Consider the following 9229-nt stretch of genomic DNA (forward strand, 5'->3'; position numbering starts at 1 on the left):
CTTCTGACAGGAAATGCTCTTGGAGGGGGGACAAAAAATGGGGGAGAGAGGAGGGTCAGTTGGGGTGAGTGAGAACTCCTGGGGGTGGGAGAAACCGCAGACGCCAAAGGGGCAGCAGACCCTCCAACATTCCTCAGGTGGAAATGTCCCTATTTTATCTGAGGAATATTGGTGGGTATGAAATTTGTTCAGAGACAGAAAGAAAGGGGATGCTTAATCATTTCCTCTGTGTCATTTCCTCCAGTTAAAATCCTCTCCCCCACCCAGCTTCTGCTTGTCTTGCTGCCCTGGGCTCCTTGGGGAGGAAGGACGGGATATAAATTCAATAAATATTTTCCACCAGGAGGCAAAAGAGTGGCAGGTGAGAAGGAGCAAACTTGATTTGGAAAATAGTGGGTGGGTGGGTGGGTGGGTGGGTGGCAATTGTATGCTTTCTCCCCATTCATTGCCTCTCCCACCCCCTGTCATGGGTGTAGCCAGGGGGGCAGGGGGGGCAGCTGCCCCCCCCAGATCAAGTAAAACAATAGATATACTTAACTAACTAACTAACCAATCATGTCGGTTCTGCCCCCCAACAAAAATCCTGGCTATGCCTATGCCCCCTCCCTCACTGAGATGAATCAGTTTGGCCCTCAGTTGATATTGTTCAGTGGACATCCCCAGCCTACCCCCAAGCTACTTGGTAAATAATAATAATAATAATAAATTTTATTTATACCCTGCCCTCCCCAGCCAGAGCCGGGCTCAGGGTGGCTAAAACCAGTAAAATTACAGTAAAAACATAACAGGAAAAAAACCCAATTTAAAATACATGTTAAAATGCAATTTAAAATGCAGTCTCATTTTAAAAGTAGCCCATAGATCAAAACCATAAGGGGAGGGAAACATAAGGGTCAGAGTGAGTCCAAACCAAATGCCAGGCGGAACAGCTCTGTCTTCATATTTTCTCCCTTTGCTCTTTAGTTTGCAAAATGAAGAGCTTTAGTTGAAGATGCCTGGGCTGCCTACAGCATGAATCAGATGCCAGAAGTCTTACAACATCAGGAAATATGAGGACACCACAGCCAGCTCTTTATCCAGCAGACCGAGCAGATCTTGTTAGGTGCTCCACCTAGCAAACTAATCCTCGGCATCAAGGATTTCTTTGCTGTTGGACTTCCATGTACACACACACACACACAATTGCATTCCAGCACTCAGCGTGCACCGCCGGAATATTTTGTTTGCTTTCCATAATCCTTTGTAAAGTAGCATCATTGCCCACGAGGGAGGAAAAACTGCTTGCAAATGTTTTATTTTCCTAGTTGAGTGTGCTTCTGGGGTGTAAATGCAAACATGGTCAAGGCCTAGTCTGAAGCACATTTATCTCTCTCTAGAACATCAAGGGAAGGAAACAGGGCAAGTGGATACTTGCCACACTCAATTCTTACATTGCTTCCAGGCTCCATTAATGGACATATCACTAAAGACTCAGTTCCACCTGCTGAAGCCTTCATCAACCTGGTGCCTGCCTGCTGTGTGGGACTAAAGCTCCCATCAGTCCCAGACTGCAACTGGGTGATTCTGGGACTGATGGGAACAGGACTCTGCAGGCTAGGACTGATGGGAGTTGTAATCTAAAACAGCTGGAAAGCACCAGGTTGGCAAAGACTGGTCTCCTACAGGATGGAGGACCAGTGGCTTTGCAGATGTTGCTGGGCTGCAACTCCCATAATCTCCCTAGCCATGCTGGATGGGTTTGCTGGGAGCTGGAGGCAACAGTATCAATGTGGCCTGGCATCAGCATACAGCTTTCTCAGGCAGCTGTCAGGCCTCCTGTTTTTGGCAGGGTTCAGTACACTGGTTCTTGCCTGCCCATAGCCTCTTCCACTCCCAAACCATTGAGTTCTGCATGCCAAAATCTGCTTGTGGCCACCATTTTCTTTTTCTTGTCATGCATATCCAAGGACTTGCTCCACGGGGAACCAGGCCCATTGGCAGACCAACTCTGCATTTCAAAGATGTCTGCAAACATGGCTGAAGGCTGGCAACATCAACCCTGCCATGTGGGGATCCCTTGCAGATGGTCGCAGCACTTGGAGACAAGTCGTGCATCTATAGCAGTGACCAGAGGAGGAATGACCGCTAGGAGGAGCAGAGAGAAGAAACGTCATGGTGCATCTACAGCAGCACAAGCAGACATCTGCATCTGCCCCAGCTGCGACAAAACATGTCTCTCCTGTATCAGCCTCTTCAGTCACAGCAGGTGCTGTTACTCGCCAACGCCCCAAAGGTGCACTCCACCATTGTCTCCCGAGATAAACAGATGCCAACATTCATGCACTGGAATGACACAATTCAGTGCATGATGAAAAACAAAGTGGCTATACAGGGATGCTATCTTTTCTATTCCTTGCAGCTAAAAAATGGGGGAGCCCACTACTGTGGTGTGCCCCACATAAAGGTCCCATAAGCAATAAAAGCTTGGCCTCGCCTGGTGTGCAGAATGGCATATGATGTACTATCAACAGTTCAACTGGAGAACGTGACCTGGCCAGTGGTGCCCTGCTGGAGGCCAGGTGCTGCCTCTTCCTGCCCTAGAGAGATTAACTCTGCAGGACAGGGATGGGGAGCCTTCCTGGTCATGGTGGCTGACGCTGGCAGGAGTTGGAATCCAAGAACATTTGGAGAGCCACAGATTCCCCATCCTTGTTACTGAGTCCCGAAAACAGAGCTGAGATTCGTAGAATTCACCCAAACATCATTTTTAATAACCCACCCTACATCCCCCCAAAAACCCCACCCCAAAACCAAAAGGAGGGACATTGGAAGAGGAGCCTTTAGAACTTTAAGGTTGTCCCAGATAAAGATGAGCCATTGGAACGTATAATTACGTAACTGTGATCACAGCTCGAAAATATCATTGATAGACACATAAGGAGGAGTTACGTAAGCGCTCTGGAATATTACTGGTATCACTCATGACTCCCATTTGCAGTGTTTACACAACTGCTGCACTTTTGTACAGCTAAACATACCCTAAGGGGAGAGTGGCAACAACACAGCCATAAATCAGACTGTCCATTTCAGTCGCCACCACCAGCCTACCGGAGGTTTGAAGTTACTTCTGTCAAAGTTTAGGATGATTCAGATGCAGCAGTTTCCCCCCCCCCCCAGCTTGATGTAAATCAGCCTTGGGCAGCCTGCAGCCCTACAGAGGTTTTGGGCTATAACTCTCAACAGGTGCCTGGGGCTGATGTGAGTTGTGGCCTAAAGCATCTGGAGAGACCAGGCTGGCCAAGGCTGGTGTAAACAGACTTTGGATCTGACTTATCGTGTGCTTTACTGATATTTTAAGCGTTCTATGGTGATGCTTATTGCTTTGGGGTTGTGATTTCTTTTGATCTTGCACATCCCTTTGAGCGTTTTGCATGGAAAAGTGGTTTATTATTAAACATTATAATTAGAAATGTGATTTTTTTAATTGCTTTGTGCACAAAACGTTGGGATGGTTTGTCTTCTATCTTCCAACTGTTTTCCTGGGAGAAGATCAAACTGTGTTGCACGACCCAAGTGGACGTAGTCCAATTGCCTTTTAAAAATATTGCTATAGTTTTTTGGGGTGGGGTGGGCATCTTGTATAGGTGAGAATAGAATCTATAAGAAGAAACCAGCCCAACCAGTTCCTTTGTTAGGTAAAGACCTTAACCAGCCATTTACATCAGGAAGGGTTTGCCCTATTGCCATAGAGACAATGGGGGAATCCCCCTACCCCTCTCAGCTGCTGAAAGTACCATATTTTTCGCCCTATAGGACGCACTTTTCCCCCTCCAAAAATGAAGGGGAAATGTGTGTGCGTCCTATGGGGCGAATGCAGGCTTTCGCTGAAGCCTGGAGAGCGAGAGCGGTAGGTGAGCACTGACCCCTCTCGCTCTCCAGGCTTCAGGAGAGCCCCAGCGCCAGCCCCACAAGGTTGGGGGACAGAGGGAGGCGGAACGCCGCCATCCCGCTGTCTCCCAAAGTGGTTTGGAAGCTGGCGGCGGGGGGACCCCGCCGCCAGCCCCGCAAGCTCCGGGGACAGTGGGGAGGCGCAGCGCTTCTCCCCGCTGCCGGCCCCACAAGCGCCTGGGGGGGAAATAATGTTTTTCCCCTTTATTCCCCCCTCAAAAAACTTGATGCGTCCTATGGGCCAGTGCGTCCTATGGGGTGAAAAATACGGTAGCCTCACCTTGTAAGGTAGACCAGCAACAGCCAGAGCTGGTATGTGAGTTTTGGCTGATGCTGATGTAGGGTCTTGCTTTGTGCTTCGCCCAACCCTAGTGGGGAAGCAAGATCTGCTGTGAGCCCCTCCATCCTATGCTCAGGTCACATGTGTGTGTAAATAAAAGCTTGCATCCTAAAGACACCTCCGTCTACACCTTCATTCCAAGGATACCAACCCCTGGCTGAGTGCAGGCACCCCTGGAATCTCTATCCACTTGGAGGCTGGGTTGGGTGCAGCAGTATCCCTGATACTGAAGAAGAAGAAGTCTCTAACTGAACAATTAAGTCATTTTTAATTGGAGCCAACAGTTTAATTGTTTCAATTCCTGTTAGAGTAAGATGCCTAAAAAGCAAACTCAAAATGAATAAATATACTCTTACATCTCATTACCAACAATTCAATTCACTCTCCTTGCCCACCAATTAATTCAGTGTTTAGTTGATACTCAGAGTGAAAGCTTGCACTTCAATTATTGATAAATGATTATGACTTCACATAACAAATTTAATAATTATTTCTAAAAATGTATATATTACAAATTCATAAAACTTCAGGATGCTGTGCAACTATAAAATATAAAACACAATTAAAAGCAGTACAAAATACACAATGTGTGTGTGTCCTATGGGCAAATGCAGGCTTTCGCTGAAGCCTGGAGAGCGAGAGGGGTCGGTGCGCACCAACCCCTCTCGCTCTCCAGGCTTCAGGAAGCTATCCGCAAGCCCTGGGAGCCCAACGGGCAGGGCTTCGGGCAGATATCTGCAAGCCTCGGGAGCCCGGCGGGATTTTTTTTTCTTTATTCCCCCCCCCCAAAAAAAACTAGGTGCGACCTATGGGCCGGTGCGCCCTATAGGGCGAAAAATACAGTAATCATTATTATTTCTTGTATTCCATTTTTCTCCAAGGAGCTCAAGGTAGTGTATATAATAGTCCCCAACCCCCTCAACAATTCTGTGAGGTCAGTGAGGCAAGCAAGGCTGAGAGGCAGGGGCTGGCCCAAGGTCACCCAGGGAGCTTCCTGGAGGAGCAGGGATTTGAACCCTGGTCTCCCAGCTCCTAGTCCAACACTCTCACCACTGCACTGCATTGGAAAAGCAAGAATGTGACTAATCAAAATTAGTGACTAGCTGAATGTTTAAACAGCTGCATAGGCCTGTTGGTATGAAAAAGACTTCAAGAAAGTGAAAAAGGCGAGGGTGCCTGCCAAGTCTCTGCTGGGACCAACAATGCTAAATGACTTCTGGCTGAAGTCAGTCGGGCCTTTGTGACACATGGGATTTTCTGGATTATTTGGGCAACTGAGGTAGGGTCTAAGGGCTCAGGTTGTCCCTAAGGTATCCTGGACCCAAGTTGTTCAGGGCTTTGTCTACCATCGCAAGAGCCTTCCACCTGTCTGGTAGCACCTGGTTGCTGATGATTGCACCAGATGGTGTTTTGGTTGACATATGTCCGGAACTTCCTGGACATATCTGGAATACTGCAGTTGGAAGTAGTGTCTGGACGGAAATCGCTTTTTTAAAATGTCTGGGAAAATTCGGACATATGGCAACCCATGTTGGCAGTGTTGTTTTTGGCGATTTTCCTTAAAGATAGCTCAGAAACTTTTTTTGTGAATTTGCCAGAAAAGCTCAACAACTTTTGGCAAAACTAAAAACAACTGAACAACTGTTTGAAATATGGCAACCCTACAAAAAGGGCAGCCAACATAGAGCACATCACAGCAATATCGCAATGGTGTTAAATGACACTGCTACCTTATTCTTTAGTAAGAAAATTAATTCCATTTATGCATTGTCTGTGTGGTGCAAGAGTCCATTACTTCTCTGATTAACTCATAGCCATTGAAGTGACAAACTGCAGCTCAATATGTTCTCTGGCCACAAACGGCAGCTACTTGTGTCTTAAGACGCCTGAGCAGCAGAACCATTGGCTGAGCCAACCACCAGAGCTATAGTTCAGTGGCAGAGCATCAGTTTTCAAGCAGAAGGTCCCTGTTCATTCCCTGGCACCTCCAGACAAGGTGGGGAAAAGCCGTGTTCCTGAGATCCTGGAGCGCTGCTGGCAGTTGATGAAGAGTGGAACTTTGCTAGATGGCTCAATGGTCTGATGCAACAGGAGGCAGCTCCCAGGGTTCGCTAGCCTGAACAAGCTGTGCTTGCTTCTGTAACCATCTAAAAAAAGACATCTAAACATCACCTTGCTGCATCCGAATATACTCAAAGGGGTGTAAATTATTCCAAGGAGCCTGGAAATGAAAAACACCCTGGAAACTTTTTCAGCTACACCCACATTGTTCCCATCCCATCTAATCAATATCTAGATCTACCTGCACTCCAGCTGAGAGCTCCCTTCCTCCTGTCCATTGGTGTTACACCTGCCTTGCACTAGACAGTGTCACCTTTCAGTGACATTCCTTCTTTCATAAAATGTATACCCTGCTTGATTGTAAAACAGCTCAAAGTCTTTGAAGAAATTACTATAAAATGTAAAAAAAGTTGAAAACTACTATTTAAAACATTAAAAAATAAATAAACTCAGCAATAAACTAAAAACGAACACACATCAGCATCCAGCCTATCTGGGGAGGCTGGTCTAAACAATTACGTTTTTAGTCAGTGCTGAAAATAGTGCAGTAAAGACACCTGCCGGATATCAATAGGCAGGGAGTTTCAAAGTGTAAGTGCTGCCATGCTAAAATATTGGATTTCTTTCAGGTGCTGAGCAGGTAATATGTAGCAGTGCCAGTTCCACAGATCGAAGGAGTCAAGTGGGTGTCTCTCACAGGTAAGCTGGCCCCAAGTTGTTAAGGGCTTTATATACTGAGAGCAACACCTTGAACTTGGCCCAGAGGCAAATTGGCAGCCAGTGCAGATCTCTGAGCACAGGTCTTATATGCCAAAAAGGTCTTGCTCCTGTCAGCAATTGTGCTGCAGCGTTCTGCACTAACTGCAATTCCAGGTCAAGCACAAGGGAAGCCACACATATATGTGAACTGAGGCAGGGATGCATCGAGAATGTGATCCATGCAAGTTCCGATGCAGTCTTGATCCACACCTTCCTGATGAGTATGTGTCCTGGAAAGGGGTTGTCCACTTTCTGAACATTCTGATCTGGTCTTGCCTGAAAAGACAGTGGAAAAATAGGTCCAGGCTGGTTTGCACTGGGCACTTTTGAAGGTGTTTCTTTGTTTGTTTGTTTGTTTGTTTGTTTTGGAGGAGGAGGGGAGAACTGAAAGGGATTTGCTTCTCTCCTTGTGGTTTTGTGAGTGGTTTTATTATAAAATGTCTTACATCACAGAGGTGCATCAAGAAAAAAACCTGAAAAGTTTCTAATGTTGAGGGCAGAGGCCAGGGAGTTACAATAAGTTAAAAAAACAGCTTCAAAAGTTAAATAAACTCAATGCAAAGCTGGGGCTTCATGGCCCAGAGGCAGAAGCACTTGAATATCCAACATCTTCCAAGCAAATGCTGTTAGCAGAAACAAGAGCCCAGAACAGACAACAAGGTGAAGCCTCAGCAGCCCTTCCTCAAACCACTGAGATTTGAACGACAGGGTAAAACAATTCCCTCTGATTAGATAGACCTGTCAGTCACAAAGAGCTCCCCACCCCCATGACATTTCCTTAACACTGCAATCTTGGGGAGAAATGGCATCTGTGGCATTTTTTAAATTACACTTGAACTACTGAAGCCCCCTGATGGACTTTGGAGGCCCCCACTTCAGTTTAGGGCACATGGGAGAGATCACACTTCAGCTCAGGAAAACCTTGAATCTGTCCAAAGTAAGGACAGTTTGCTTCTTGATGCAGAATTCATACAAATCTCTTGCACACCCCTAGTGAAGATGAGGCAAACCGTTTGTAGTAAATGCTACATTTCGTTAATGCTTTTTGCCCCTACCTAGTGCCTGAACAGGAAGTCCTAGAGTTGAAAAAAACCACATGTTTGATGTCACAATAATTCTTGGCTTCCTTCCTTTGGGGCGTTTAAGGCTACTGTTCTATCCCCATTTACTATGCACATTAAGCTCCAATTCACCTCAGCATGTGCCATGGACTGGACAGCTGGGGAACCCCCCAAGGGAAGAAGGCTTGGAGCCCGGGGAGTGGGGGTGGGACACAATGAGTGGTCAGAGGGAGAAGAGGGAGCAGACTGGGAGGAGGAGGTGTCAGAAGCTGAAGAGGTAACAGGGTTTAGTGATCAGGAAGAGGCTCTGTCAGAGGGCAGTCCAGAATCAGAGGCAGCAGTGGAAGCTGGAGAGGAGGGGGGGCAAGAGGCAGAGTGGAGTCAGGGAAGAAGTCAGGGATGCTCCCCCCCCTTTCTGCGGTGAGCAGCTCACCTCCTCTCCTCTGGTCTCCCAGAACCCACAGAGGTATGAAGAGGGCAGAGCAGAGACAAGATGTTGGAGTCTTACATTGCTTGGGAAGGACCTGGGGGAGGAGGAGACTTAAAGAGCTGTAGAAAGGTGGAGACCGTCAGTCCGCACAGCTGGCTCATGGGGGCAAGACCTACTGGGAAGACTTGCAATGCTCACTAGGCCTGAGCTTTTTTGTTTCTTTGAATAAAGAGTTAACTTCACTGATGCCTTGTGAGTTATTGCTGACCTGCTCCCAACACCTGCCCTGACAGCATGACTTATTGGGTATTTTTTACGTTTTGGAAAATATTTTACATTACTTAAAAAATTGAGATGAGAAAATACTTTTTTAAAAAACACACACACCCCAACTTCTTTTATTTAATTTATTTATAGGATTATTTATTTGTTGCTTTCCTATGCATAGCCCACTCAAGGCAACTCCCTGTATCATAAAAGTATAATAAATACAAGCAAACTAAAGGCAACATTTAACAGTTGTTTTAAAATATAGGCCAGTAAAAAGATGTAGCAGAAACTGATGTAGCACCTAATGGAGCTCCCTGGAAAACAACATTTTCCTTTTTTTAAAGTGTTTCGAAAAAACAGGGGCTTTTAAAGCACATTTAG

The 9229-nt window shown here is 46.4% G+C and overlaps 1 long non-coding RNA gene across 1 annotated transcript; it reads left to right on the top strand.

Moving 5' to 3' along the window:
• Positions 1 to 273: 273 nt before the first annotated feature.
• LOC308573607 lies at positions 274 to 8704 on the top strand. The gene is made up of 3 exons (XR_014002136.1): positions 274 to 361; positions 6958 to 7027; positions 8604 to 8704. It is a non-coding gene; the product is annotated as an uncharacterized lncRNA (long non-coding RNA).
• The last annotated feature ends 525 nt before the right edge of the window (positions 8705 to 9229 follow it).

The sequence above is a fragment of the Podarcis bocagei genome, assembly GCF_964188305.1.
Source record: "Podarcis bocagei genome assembly, chromosome: 14".
NCBI classification, from domain to species: Eukaryota; Metazoa; Chordata; class Lepidosauria; order Squamata; family Lacertidae; genus Podarcis; species Podarcis bocagei.